Here is a 12,443-nt window from a genome sequence, read left to right as displayed (position 1 = left end):
ATACTGTCCTCATGTTTCACAAAAATAGTTTTGAGAGACGTTGTCAGTCTTTGTATGTTGCTTAAATCCTCCAAAGCGGTTGGCAGTAAACATCAGGTCACGGTACGGCCACGGAGGCAATGAGCTCGAGTTGAAAAAGAAAAAGCTTACAGCACCTGGTATTCCCAGGCGGTCTCCCATCCAAGTACTAACCAGGCCCGACCCTGCTTAGCTTCCGAGATCAGACGAGATCGGGCGTGTTCAGGGTGGTATGGCCGTAAGCAATTAGTGCAGGCGCAAAACCAGGTTTTATACAGTAGCACATAAGGAGTGAGAAAGCTGCTGAGGCTCGACGTTACACTTTTACAAAAACAATCATTAGTTAGATATAAACGGCAGTAATTGATTCAGTAGGACTCCTTATCCATGTAAACGATCATTGTGACATCTGAATTCATTAATTATCTGAAATACACTGCGTGTGCGTGTGATGTTAAATGTTTGAACCAAGGTTAACGGTTAAAGTGTCAGAGAATGGGTGGTGATTTTTTGACGTCCTCCCATGATCTGAAGTGAGCGTGCGTGTTTGTGTTGGTGAAAGTTTAAGAAATGTACAACTGTCGGTTCAGCTCTCTGGTGCTCCCTGCTGGCAGTATCACTATACTGTCCTCATGTTTCACAAAAATAGTTTTGAGAGACGTTGTCAGTTTTTGTATGTTGCTTAAATCCTCCAAAGCGGTTGGCAGTAAACATCAGGTCACGGTACGCCACGGTAGGCCACGGAGTCAATGAGCTCGAGTTGAAAAAGAAATAGCTTACAGCACCTGGTATTCCCAGGCGGTCTCCCATCCAAGTACTAACCAGGCCCGACCCTGCTTAGCTTCCGAGATCAGACGAAGATCGGGCGTGTTCAGGGTGGTATGGCCGTAAGCAATTAGTGCAGGCGCAAAACCAGGTTTTATACAGTAGCACATAAGGAGTGAGAAAGCTGCTGAGGCTCGACGTTACACTTTTACAAAAACAATCATTAGTTAGATATAAACGGCAGTAATTGATTCAGTAGGACTCCTTATCCATGTAAACGATCATTGTGACATCTGAATTCATTAATTATCTGAAATACACTGCGTGTGCGTGTGATGTTAAATGTTTGAACCAAGGTTAACGGTTAAAGTGTCAGAGAATGGGTGGTGATTTTTTGACGTCCTCCCATGATCTGAAGTGAGCGTGCGTGTTTGTGTTGGTGAAAGTTTAAGAAATGTACAACTGTCGGTTCAGCTCTCTGGTGCTCCCTGCTGGCAGTATCACTATACTGTCCTCATGTTTCACAAAAATAGTTTTGAGAGACGTTGTCAGTTTTTGTATGTTGCTTAAATCCTCCAAAGCGGTTGGCAGTAAACATCAGGTCACGGTACGCCACGGTAGGCCACGGAGTCAATGAGCTCGAGTTGAAAAAGAAAAAGCTTACAGCACCTGGTATTCCCAGGCGGTCTCCCATCCAAGTACTAACCAGGCCCGACCCTGCTTAGCTTCCGAGATCAGACGAGATCGGGCGTGTTCAGGGTGGTATGGCCGTAAGCAATTAGTGCAGGCGCAAAACCAGGTTTTATACAGTAGCACATAAGGAGTGAGAAAGCTGCTGAGGCTCGACGTTACACTCTTACAAAAACAATCATTAGTTAGATATAAACGGCAGTAATTGATTCAGTAGGACTCCTTATCCATGTAAACGATCATTGTGACATCTGAATTCATTAATTATCTGAAATACACTGCGTGTGCGTGTGATGTTAAATGTTTGAACCAAGGTTAACGGTTAAAGTGTCAGAGAATGGGTGGTGATTTTTTGACGTCCTCCCATGATCTGAAGTGAGCGTGCGTGTTTGTGTTGGTGAAAGTTTAAGAAATGTACAACTGTCGGTTCAGCTCTCTGGTGCTCCCTGCTGGCAGTATCACTATACTGTCCTCATGTTTCACAAAAATAGTTTTGAGAGACGTTGTCAGTTTTTGTATGTTGCTTAAATCCTCCAAAGCGGTTGGCAGTAAACATCAGGTCACGGTACGCCACGGAGTCAATGAGCTCGAGTTGAAAAAGAAAAAGCTTACAGCACCTGGTATTCCCAGGCGGTCTCCCATCCAAGTACTAACCAGGCCCGACCCTGCTTAGCTTCCGAGATCAGACGAGATCGGGCGTGTTCAGGGTGGTATGGCCGTAAGCAATTAGTGCAGGCGCAAAACCAGGTTTTATACAGTAGCACATAAGGAGTGAGAAAGCTGCTGAGGCTCGACGTTACACTTTACAAAAACAATCATTAGTTAGATATAAACGGCAGTAATTGATTCAGTAGGACTCCTTATCCATGTAAACGATCATTGTGACATCTGAATTCATTAATTATCTGAAATACACTGCGTGTGCGTGTGATGTTAAATGTTTGAACCAAGGTTAACGGTTAAAGTGTCAGAGAATGGGTGGTGATTTTTTGACGTCCTCCCATGATCTGAAGTGAGCGTGCGTGTTTGTGTTGGTGAAAGTTTAAGAAATGTACAACTGTCGGTTCAGCTCTCTGGTGCTCCCTGCTGGCAGTATCACTATACTGTCCTCATGTTTCACAAAAATAGTTTTGAGAGACGTTGTCAGTTTTTGTATGTTGCTTAAATCCTCCAAAGCGGTTGGCAGTAAACATCAGGTCACGGTACGCCACGGTAGGCCACGGAGTCAATGAGCTCGAGTTGAAAAAGAAAAAGCTTACAGCACCTGGTATTCCCAGGCGGTCTCCCATCCAAGTACTAACCAGGCCCGACCCTGCTTAGCTTCCGAGATCAGACGAGATCGGGCGTGTTCAGGGTGGTATGGCCGTAAGCAATTAGTGCAGGCGCAAAACCAGGTTTTATACAGTAGCACATAAGGAGTGAGAAAGCTGCTGAGGCTCGACGTTACACTTTTACAAAAACAATCATTAGTTAGATATAAACGGCAGTAATTGATTCAGTAGGACTCCTTATCCATGTAAACGATCATTGTGACATCTGAATTCATTAATTATCTGAAATACACTGCGTGTGCGTGTGATGTTAAATGTTTGAACCAAGGTTAACGGTTAAAGTGTCAGAGAATGGGTGGTGATTTTTTGACGTCCTCCCATGATCTGAAGTGAGCGTGCGTGTTTGTGTTGGTGAAAGTTTAAGAAATGTACAACTGTCGGTTCAGCTCTCTGGTGCTCCCTGCTGGCAGTATCACTATACTGTCCTCATGTTTCACAAAAATAGTTTTGAGAGACGTTGTCAGTTTTTGTATGTTGCTTAAATCCTCCAAAGCGGTTGGCAGTAAACATCAGGTCACGGTACGCCACGGTAGGCCACGGAGGCAATGAGCTCGAGTTGAAAAAGAAAAAGCTTACAGCACCTGGTATTCCCAGGCGGTCTCCCATCCAAGTACTAACCAGGCCCGACCCTGCTTAGCTTCCGAGATCAGACGAGATCGGGCGTGTTCAGGGTGGTATGGCCGTAAGCAATTAGTGCAGGCGCAAAACCAGGTTTTATACAGTAGCACATAAGGAGTGAGAAAGCTGCTGAGGCTCGACGTTACACTTTTACAAAAACAATCATTAGTTAGATATAAACGGCAGTAATTGATTCAGTAGGACTCCTTATCCATGTAAACGATCATTGTGACATCTGAATTCATTAATTATCTGAAATACACTGCGTGTGCGTGTGATGTTAAATGTTTGAACCAAGGTTAACGGTTAAAGTGTCAGAGAATGGGTGGTGATTTTTTGACGTCCTCCCATGATCTGAAGTGAGCGTGCGTGTTTGTGTTGGTGAAAGTTTAAGAAATGTACAACTGTCGGTTCAGCTCTCTGGTGCTCCCTGCTGGCAGTATCACTATACTGTCCTCATGTTTCACAAAAATAGTTTTGAGAGACGTTGTCAGTTTTTGTATGTTGCTTAAATCCTCCAAAGCGGTTGGCAGTAAACATCAGGTCACGGTACGCCACGGTAGGCCACGGAGTCAATGAGCTCGAGTTGAAAAAGAAAAAGCTTACAGCACCTGGTATTCCCAGGCGGTCTCCCATCCAAGTACTAACCAGGCCCGACCCTGCTTAGCTTCCGAGATCAGACGAGATCGGGCGTGTTCAGGGTGGTATGGCCGTAAGCAATTAGTGCAGGCGCAAAACCAGGTTTTATACAGTAGCACATAAGGAGTGAGAAAGCTGCTGAGGCTCGACGTTACACTTTTACAAAAACAATCATTAGTTAGATATAAACGGCAGTAATTGATTCAGTAGGACTCCTTATCCATGTAAACGATCATTGTGACATCTGAATTCATTAATTATCTGAAATACACTGCGTGTGCGTGTGATGTTAAATGTTTGAACCAAGGTTAACGGTTAAAGTGTCAGAGAATGGGTGGTGATTTTTTGACGTCCTCCCATGATCTGAAGTGAGCGTGCGTGTTTGTGTTGGTGAAAGTTTAAGAAATGTACAACTGTCGGTTCAGCTCTCTGGTGCTCCCTGCTGGCAGTATCACTATACTGTCCTCATGTTTCACAAAAATAGTTTTGAGAGACGTTGTCAGTTTTTGTATGTTGCTTAAATCCTCCAAAGCGGTTGGCAGTAAACATCAGGTCACGGTACGCCACGGTAGGCCACGGAGTCAATGAGCTCGAGTTGAAAAAGAAAAGCTTACAGCACCTGGTATTCCCAGGCGGTCTCCCATCCAAGTACTAACCAGGCCCGACCCTGCTTAGCTTCCGAGATCAGACGAGATCGGGCGTGTTCAGGGTGGTATGGCCGTAAGCAATTAGTGCAGGCGCAAAACCAGGTTTTATACAGTAGCACATAAGGAGTGAGAAAGCTGCTGAGGCTCGACGTTACACTTTTACAAAAACAATCATTAGTTAGATATAAACGGCAGTAATTGATTCAGTAGGACTCCTTATCCATGTAAACGATCATTGTGACATCTGAATTCATTAATTATCTGAAATACACTGCGTGTGCGTGTGATGTTAAATGTTTGAACCAAGGTTAACGGTTAAAGTGTCAGAGAATGGGTGGTGATTTTTTGACGTCCTCCCATGATCTGAAGTGAGCGTGCGTGTTTGTGTTGGTGAAAGTTTAAGAAATGTACAACTGTCGGTTCAGCTCTCTGGTGCTCCCTGCTGGCAGTATCACTATACTGTCCTCATGTTTCACAAAAATAGTTTTGAGAGACGTTGTCAGTTTTTGTATGTTGCTTAAATCCTCCAAAGCGGTTGGCAGTAAACATCAGGTCACGGTACGCCACGGTAGGCCACGGAGTCAATGAGCTCGAGTTGAAAAAGAAAAAGCTTACAGCACCTGGTATTCCCAGGCGGTCTCCCATCCAAGTACTAACCAGGCCCGACCCTGCTTAGCTTCCGAGATCAGACGAGATCGGGCGTGTTCAGGGTGGTATGGCCGTAAGCAATTAGTGCAGGCGCAAAACCAGGTTTTATACAGTAGCACATAAGGAGTGAGAAAGCTGCTGAGGCTCGACGTTACACTTTTACAAAAACAATCATTAGTTAGATATAAACGGCAGTAATTGATTCAGTAGGACTCCTTATCCATGTAAACGATCATTGTGACATCTGAATTCATTAATTATCTGAAATACACTGCGTGTGCGTGTGATGTTAAATGTTTGAACCAAGGTTAACGGTTAAAGTGTCAGAGAATGGGTGGTGATTTTTTGACGTCCTCCCATGATCTGAAGTGAGCGTGCGTGTTTGTGTTGGTGAAAGTTTAAGAAATGTACAACTGTCGGTTCAGCTCTCTGGTGCTCCCTGCTGGCAGTATCACTATACTGTCCTCATGTTTCACAAAAATAGTTTTGAGAGACGTTGTCAGTTTTTGTATGTTGCTTAAATCCTCCAAAGCGGTTGGCAGTAAACATCAGGTCACGGTACGCCACGGTAGGCCACGGAGTCAATGAGCTCGAGTTGAAAAAGAAAAAGCTTACAGCACCTGGTATTCCCAGGCGGTCTCCCATCCAAGTACTAACCAGGCCCGACCCTGCTTAGCTTCCGAGATCAGACGAGATCGGGCGTGTTCAGGGTGGTATGGCCGTAAGCAATTAGTGCAGGCGCAAAACCAGGTTTTATACAGTAGCACATAAGGAGTGAGAAAGCTGCTGAGGCTCGACGTTACACTTTTACAAAAACAATCATTAGTTAGATATAAACGGCAGTAATTGATTCAGTAGGACTCCTTATCCATGTAAACGATCATTGTGACATCTGAATTCATTAATTATCTGAAATACACTGCGTGTGCGTGTGATGTTAAATGTTTGAACCAAGGTTAACGGTTAAAGTGTCAGAGAATGGGTGGTGATTTTTTGACGTCCTCCCATGATCTGAAGTGAGCGTGCGTGTTTGTGTTGGTGAAAGTTTAAGAAATGTACAACTGTCGGTTCAGCTCTCTGGTGCTCCCTGCTGGCAGTATCACTATACTGTCCTCATGTTTCACAAAAATAGTTTTGAGAGACGTTGTCAGTTTTTGTATGTTGCTTAAATCCTCCAAAGCGGTTGGCAGTAAACATCAGGTCACGGTACGCCACGGTAGGCCACGGAGTCAATGAGCTCGAGTTGAAAAAGAAAAAGCTTACAGCACCTGGTATTCCCAGGCGGTCTCCCATCCAAGTACTAACCAGGCCCGACCCTGCTTAGCTTCCGAGATCAGACGAGATCGGGCGTGTTCAGGGTGGTATGGCCGTAAGCAATTAGTGCAGGCGCAAAACCAGGTTTTATACAGTAGCACATAAGGAGTGAGAAAGCTGCTGAGGCTCGACGTTACACTCTTACAAAAACAATCATTAGTTAGATATAAACGGCAGTAATTGATTCAGTAGGACTCCTTATCCATGTAAACGATCATTGTGACATCTGAATTCATTAATTATCTGAAATACACTGCGTGTGCGTGTGATGTTAAATGTTTGAACCAAGGTTAACGGTTAAAGTGTCAGAGAATGGGTGGTGATTTTTTGACGTCCTCCCATGATCTGAAGTGAGCGTGCGTGTTTGTGTTGGTGAAAGTTTAAGAAATGTACAACTGTCGGTTCAGCTCTCTGGTGCTCCCTGCTGGCAGTATCACTATACTGTCCTCATGTTTCACAAAAATAGTTTTGAGAGACGTTGTCAGTTTTTGTATGTTGCTTAAATCCTCCAAAGCGGTTGGCAGTAAACATCAGGTCACGGTACGCCACGGAGTCAATGAGCTCGAGTTGAAAAAGAAAAAGCTTACAGCACCTGGTATTCCCAGGCGGTCTCCCATCCAAGTACTAACCAGGCCCGACCCTGCTTAGCTTCCGAGATCAGACGAGATCGGGCGTGTTCAGGGTGGTATGGCCGTAAGCAATTAGTGCAGGCGCAAAACCAGGTTTTATACAGTAGCACATAAGGAGTGAGAAAGCTGCTGAGGCTCGACGTTACACTCTTACAAAAACAATCATTAGTTAGATATAAACGGCAGTAATTGATTCAGTAGGACTCCTTATCCATGTAAACGATCATTGTGACATCTGAATTCATTAATTATCTGAAATACACTGCGTGTGCGTGTGATGTTAAATGTTTGAACCAAGGTTAACGGTTAAAGTGTCAGAGAATGGGTGGTGATTTTTTGACGTCCTCCCATGATCTGAAGTGAGCGTGCGTGTTTGTGTTGGTGAAAGTTTAAGAAATGTACAACTGTCGGTTCAGCTCTCTGGTGCTCCCTGCTGGCAGTATCACTATACTGTCCTCATGTTTCACAAAAATAGTTTTGAGAGACGTTGTCAGTTTTTGTATGTTGCTTAAATCCTCCAAAGCGGTTGGCAGTAAACATCAGGTCACGGTACGCCACGGTAGGCCACGGAGTCAATGAGCTCGAGTTGAAAAAGAAAAAGCTTACAGCACCTGGTATTCCCAGGCGGTCTCCCATCCAAGTACTAACCAGGCCCGACCCTGCTTAGCTTCCGAGATCAGACGAGATCGGGCGTGTTCAGGGTGGTATGGCCGTAAGCAATTAGTGCAGGCGCAAAACCAGGTTTTATACAGTAGCACATAAGGAGTGAGAAAGCTGCTGAGGCTCGACGTTACACTTTTACAAAAACAATCATTAGTTAGATATAAACGGCAGTAATTGATTCAGTAGGACTCCTTATCCATGTAAACGATCATTGTGACATCTGAATTCATTAATTATCTGAAATACACTGCGTGTGCGTGTGATGTTAAATGTTTGAACCAAGGTTAACGGTTAAAGTGTCAGAGAATGGGTGGTGATTTTTTGACGTCCTCCCATGATCTGAAGTGAGCGTGCGTGTTTGTGTTGGTGAAAGTTTAAGAAATGTACAACTGTCGGTTCAGCTCTCTGGTGCTCCCTGCTGGCAGTATCACTATACTGTCCTCATGTTTCACAAAAATAGTTTTGAGAGACGTTGTCAGTTTTTGTATGTTGCTTAAATCCTCCAAAGCGGTTGGCAGTAAACATCAGGTCACGGTACGCCACGGTAGGCCACGGAGTCAATGAGCTCGAGTTGAAAAAGAAAAAGCTTACAGCACCTGGTATTCCCAGGCGGTCTCCCATCCAAGTACTAACCAGGCCCGACCCTGCTTAGCTTCCGAGATCAGACGAGATCGGGCGTGTTCAGGGTGGTATGGCCGTAAGCAATTAGTGCAGGCGCAAAACCAGGTTTTATACAGTAGCACATAAGGAGTGAGAAAGCTGCTGAGGCTCGACGTTACACTTTTACAAAAACAATCATTAGTTAGATATAAACGGCAGTAATTGATTCAGTAGGACTCCTTATCCATGTAAACGATCATTGTGACATCTGAATTCATTAATTATCTGAAATACACTGCGTGTGCGTGTGATGTTAAATGTTTGAACCAAGGTTAACGGTTAAAGTGTCAGAGAATGGGTGGTGATTTTTTGACGTCCTCCCATGATCTGAAGTGAGCGTGCGTGTTTGTGTTGGTGAAAGTTTAAGAAATGTACAACTGTCGGTTCAGCTCTCTGGTGCTCCCTGCTGGCAGTATCACTATACTGTCCTCATGTTTCACAAAAATAGTTTTGAGAGACGTTGTCAGTTTTTGTATGTTGCTTAAATCCTCCAAAGCGGTTGGCAGTAAACATCAGGTCACGGTACGCCACGGTAGGCCACGGAGGCAATGAGCTCGAGTTGAAAAAGAAAAAGCTTACAGCACCTGGTATTCCCAGGCGGTCTCCCATCCAAGTACTAACCAGGCCCGACCCTGCTTAGCTTCCGAGATCAGACGAGATCGGGCGTGTTCAGGGTGGTATGGCCGTAAGCAATTAGTGCAGGCGCAAAACCAGGTTTTATACAGTAGCACATAAGGAGTGAGAAAGCTGCTGAGGCTCGACGTTACACTTTTACAAAAACAATCATTAGTTAGATATAAACGGCAGTAATTGATTCAGTAGGACTCCTTATCCATGTAAACGATCATTGTGACATCTGAATTCATTAATTATCTGAAATACACTGCGTGTGCGTGTGATGTTAAATGTTTGAACCAAGGTTAACGGTTAAAGTGTCAGAGAATGGGTGGTGATTTTTTGACGTCCTCCCATGATCTGAAGTGAGCGTGCGTGTTTGTGTTGGTGAAAGTTTAAGAAATGTACAACTGTCGGTTCAGCTCTCTGGTGCTCCCTGCTGGCAGTATCACTATACTGTCCTCATGTTTCACAAAAATAGTTTTGAGAGACGTTGTCAGTTTTTGTATGTTGCTTAAATCCTCCAAAGCGGTTGGCAGTAAACATCAGGTCACGGTACGCCACGGAGTCAATGAGCTCGAGTTGAAAAAGAAAAAGCTTACAGCACCTGGTATTCCCAGGCGGTCTCCCATCCAAGTACTAACCAGGCCCGACCCTGCTTAGCTTCCGAGATCAGACGAGATCGGGCGTCAGGCTAACCAGGCCCGACCCTGCTTAGCTTCCGAGATCAGACGAGATCGGGCGTGTTCAGGGTGGTATGGCCGTAAGCAATTAGTGCAGGCGCAAAACCAGGTTTTATACAGTAGCACATAAGGAGTGAGAAAGCTGCTGAGGCTCGACGTTACACTTTTACAAAAACAATCATTAGTTAGATATAAACGGCAGTAATTGATTCAGTAGGACTCCTTATCCATGTAAACGATCATTGTGACATCTGAATTCATTAATTATCTGAAATACACTGCGTGTGCGTGTGATGTTAAATGTTTGAACCAAGGTTAACGGTTAAAGTGTCAGAGAATGGGTGGTGATTTTTTGACGTCCTCCCATGATCTGAAGTGAGCGTGCGTGTTTGTGTTGGTGAAAGTTTAAGAAATGTACAACTGTCGGTTCAGCTCTCTGGTGCTCCCTGCTGGCAGTATCACTATACTGTCCTCATGTTTCACAAAAATAGTTTTGAGAGACGTTGTCAGTTTTTGTATGTTGCTTAAATCCTCCAAAGCGGTTGGCAGTAAACATCAGGTCACGGTACGCCACGGAGCCGGAGTCAATGAGCTCGAGTTGAAAAAGAAAAAGCTTACAGCACCTGGTATTCCCAGGCGGTCTCCCATCCAAGTACTAACCAGGCCCGACCCTGCTTAGCTTCCGAGATCAGACGAGATCGGGCGTGTTCAGGGTGGTATGGCCGTAAGCAATTAGTGCAGGCGCAAAACCAGGTTTTATACAGTAGCACATAAGGAGTGAGAAAGCTGCTGAGGCTCGACGTTACACTTTTACAAAAACAATCATTAGTTAGATATAAACGGCAGTAATTGATTCAGTAGGACTCCTTATCCATGTAAACGATCATTGTGACATCTGAATTCATTAATTATCTGAAATACACTGCGTGTGCGTGTGATGTTAAATGTTTGAACCAAGGTTAACGGTTAAAGTGTCAGAGAATGGGTGGTGATTTTTTGACGTCCTCCCATGATCTGAAGTGAGCGTGCGTGTTTGTGTTGGTGAAAGTTTAAGAAATGTACAACTGTCGGTTCAGCTCTCTGGTGCTCCCTGCTGGCAGTATCACTATACTGTCCTCATGTTTCACAAAAATAGTTTTGAGAGACGTTGTCAGTTTTTGTATGTTGCTTAAATCCTCCAAAGCGGTTGGCAGTAAACATCAGGTCACGGTACGCCACGGAGTCAATGAGCTCGAGTTGAAAAAGAAAAAGCTTACAGCACCTGGTATTCCCAGGCGGTCTCCCATCCAAGTACTAACCAGGCCCGACCCTGCTTAGCTTCCGAGATCAGACGAGATCGGGCGTGTTCAGGGTGGTATGGCCGTAAGCAATTAGTGCAGGCGCAAAACCAGGTTTTATACAGTAGCACATAAGGAGTGAGAAAGCTGCTGAGGCTCGACGTTACACTCTTACAAAAACAATCATTAGTTAGATATAAACGGCAGTAATTGATTCAGTAGGACTCCTTATCCATGTAAACGATCATTGTGACATCTGAATTCATTAATTATCTGAAATACACTGCGTGTGCGTGTGATGTTAAATGTTTGAACCAAGGTTAACGGTTAAAGTGTCAGAGAATGGGTGGTGATTTTTTGACGTCCTCCCATGATCTGAAGTGAGCGTGCGTGTTTGTGTTGGTGAAAGTTTAAGAAATGTACAACTGTCGGTTCAGCTCTCTGGTGCTCCCTGCTGGCAGTATCACTATACTGTCCTCATGTTTCACAAAAATAGTTTTGAGAGACGTTGTCAGTTTTTGTATGTTGCTTAAATCCTCCAAAGCGGTTGGCAGTAAACATCAGGTCACGGTACGCCACGGTAGGCCACGGAGTCAATGAGCTCGAGTTGAAAAAGAAAAAGCTTACAGCACCTGGTATTCCCAGGCGGTCTCCCATCCAAGTACTAACCAGGCCCGACCCTGCTTAGCTTCCGAGATCAGACGAGATCGGGCGTGTTCAGGGTGGTATGGCCGTAAGCAATTAGTGCAGGCGCAAAACCAGGTTTTATACAGTAGCACATAAGGAGTGAGAAAGCTGCTGAGGCTCGACGTTACACTTTTACAAAAACAATCATTAGTTAGATATAAACGGCAGTAATTGATTCAGTAGGACTCCTTATCCATGTAAACGATCATTGTGACATCTGAATTCATTAATTATCTGAAATACACTGCGTGTGCGTGTGATGTTAAATGTTTGAACCAAGGTTAACGGTTAAAGTGTCAGAGAATGGGTGGTGATTTTTTGACGTCCTCCCATGATCTGAAGTGAGCGTGCGTGTTTGTGTTGGTGAAAGTTTAAGAAATGTACAACTGTCGGTTCAGCTCTCTGGTGCTCCCTGCTGGCAGTATCACTATACTGTCCTCATGTTTCACAAAAATAGTTTTGAGAGACGTTGTCAGTTTTTGTATGTTGCTTAAATCCTCCAAAGCGGTTGGCAGTAAACATCAGGTCACGGTACGCCACGGAGTCAATGAGCTCGAGT

General features: G+C 44.5%; 18 non-coding genes and 1 pseudogene across 18 annotated transcripts; all 19 read right to left on the bottom strand.

Moving 5' to 3' along the window:
* Nucleotides 1–143: 143 nt before the first annotated feature.
* LOC130399424 (5S ribosomal RNA) lies at nucleotides 144–262 on the bottom strand. The gene has a single exon (XR_008901934.1). It is a non-coding gene; the product is annotated as a 5S ribosomal RNA (ribosomal RNA).
* Nucleotides 263–791: 529 nt separating this feature from the next.
* LOC130400742 (5S ribosomal RNA) lies at nucleotides 792–911 on the bottom strand. Its single transcript, XR_008903217.1, has one exon. It is a non-coding gene; the product is annotated as a 5S ribosomal RNA (ribosomal RNA).
* Nucleotides 912–1,440: 529 nt separating this feature from the next.
* Nucleotides 1,441–1,559, bottom strand: LOC130399412 (5S ribosomal RNA). Its single transcript, XR_008901922.1, has one exon. It is a non-coding gene; the product is annotated as a 5S ribosomal RNA (ribosomal RNA).
* A 519-nt stretch (nucleotides 1,560–2,078) lies between these two features.
* Nucleotides 2,079–2,197, bottom strand: LOC130399400 (5S ribosomal RNA). Its single transcript, XR_008901911.1, has one exon. It is a non-coding gene; the product is annotated as a 5S ribosomal RNA (ribosomal RNA).
* A 528-nt stretch (nucleotides 2,198–2,725) lies between these two features.
* On the bottom strand, nucleotides 2,726–2,844 carry LOC130399388 (5S ribosomal RNA). The gene has a single exon (XR_008901900.1). It is a non-coding gene; the product is annotated as a 5S ribosomal RNA (ribosomal RNA).
* A 529-nt stretch (nucleotides 2,845–3,373) lies between these two features.
* Nucleotides 3,374–3,492, bottom strand: LOC130399376 (5S ribosomal RNA). Its single transcript, XR_008901889.1, has one exon. It is a non-coding gene; the product is annotated as a 5S ribosomal RNA (ribosomal RNA).
* Nucleotides 3,493–4,021: 529 nt separating this feature from the next.
* LOC130399365 (5S ribosomal RNA) lies at nucleotides 4,022–4,140 on the bottom strand. The gene has a single exon (XR_008901878.1). It is a non-coding gene; the product is annotated as a 5S ribosomal RNA (ribosomal RNA).
* Nucleotides 4,141–4,668: 528 nt separating this feature from the next.
* Nucleotides 4,669–4,787, bottom strand: LOC130399353 (5S ribosomal RNA). Its single transcript, XR_008901867.1, has one exon. It is a non-coding gene; the product is annotated as a 5S ribosomal RNA (ribosomal RNA).
* A 529-nt stretch (nucleotides 4,788–5,316) lies between these two features.
* Nucleotides 5,317–5,435, bottom strand: LOC130399341 (5S ribosomal RNA). The gene has a single exon (XR_008901856.1). It is a non-coding gene; the product is annotated as a 5S ribosomal RNA (ribosomal RNA).
* Nucleotides 5,436–5,964: 529 nt separating this feature from the next.
* LOC130399328 (5S ribosomal RNA) lies at nucleotides 5,965–6,083 on the bottom strand. Its single transcript, XR_008901844.1, has one exon. It is a non-coding gene; the product is annotated as a 5S ribosomal RNA (ribosomal RNA).
* A 529-nt stretch (nucleotides 6,084–6,612) lies between these two features.
* Nucleotides 6,613–6,731, bottom strand: LOC130399317 (5S ribosomal RNA). Its single transcript, XR_008901833.1, has one exon. It is a non-coding gene; the product is annotated as a 5S ribosomal RNA (ribosomal RNA).
* A 519-nt stretch (nucleotides 6,732–7,250) lies between these two features.
* Nucleotides 7,251–7,369, bottom strand: LOC130399305 (5S ribosomal RNA). The gene has a single exon (XR_008901822.1). It is a non-coding gene; the product is annotated as a 5S ribosomal RNA (ribosomal RNA).
* Nucleotides 7,370–7,898: 529 nt separating this feature from the next.
* Nucleotides 7,899–8,017, bottom strand: LOC130399293 (5S ribosomal RNA). The gene has a single exon (XR_008901811.1). It is a non-coding gene; the product is annotated as a 5S ribosomal RNA (ribosomal RNA).
* Nucleotides 8,018–8,546: 529 nt separating this feature from the next.
* On the bottom strand, nucleotides 8,547–8,665 carry LOC130399281 (5S ribosomal RNA). Its single transcript, XR_008901800.1, has one exon. It is a non-coding gene; the product is annotated as a 5S ribosomal RNA (ribosomal RNA).
* Nucleotides 8,666–9,194: 529 nt separating this feature from the next.
* LOC130399270 (5S ribosomal RNA) lies at nucleotides 9,195–9,313 on the bottom strand. Its single transcript, XR_008901789.1, has one exon. It is a non-coding gene; the product is annotated as a 5S ribosomal RNA (ribosomal RNA).
* Nucleotides 9,314–9,832: 519 nt separating this feature from the next.
* Nucleotides 9,833–10,006, bottom strand: LOC130395362 (5S ribosomal RNA; annotated as a pseudogene).
* A 525-nt stretch (nucleotides 10,007–10,531) lies between these two features.
* Nucleotides 10,532–10,650, bottom strand: LOC130399257 (5S ribosomal RNA). Its single transcript, XR_008901778.1, has one exon. It is a non-coding gene; the product is annotated as a 5S ribosomal RNA (ribosomal RNA).
* A 519-nt stretch (nucleotides 10,651–11,169) lies between these two features.
* On the bottom strand, nucleotides 11,170–11,288 carry LOC130399245 (5S ribosomal RNA). Its single transcript, XR_008901767.1, has one exon. It is a non-coding gene; the product is annotated as a 5S ribosomal RNA (ribosomal RNA).
* A 529-nt stretch (nucleotides 11,289–11,817) lies between these two features.
* On the bottom strand, nucleotides 11,818–11,936 carry LOC130399233 (5S ribosomal RNA). The gene has a single exon (XR_008901756.1). It is a non-coding gene; the product is annotated as a 5S ribosomal RNA (ribosomal RNA).
* Between the last annotated feature and the right edge of the window lie 507 nt (nucleotides 11,937–12,443).

Source organism: Gadus chalcogrammus, chromosome 12 (assembly GCF_026213295.1).
Source record: "Gadus chalcogrammus isolate NIFS_2021 chromosome 12, NIFS_Gcha_1.0, whole genome shotgun sequence".
Lineage (NCBI taxonomy): Eukaryota > Metazoa > Chordata > Actinopteri > Gadiformes > Gadidae > Gadus > Gadus chalcogrammus.
Note: the sequence above shows the minus strand (reverse complement) of the source record. Positions and strands in the feature narration are given on the sequence as shown.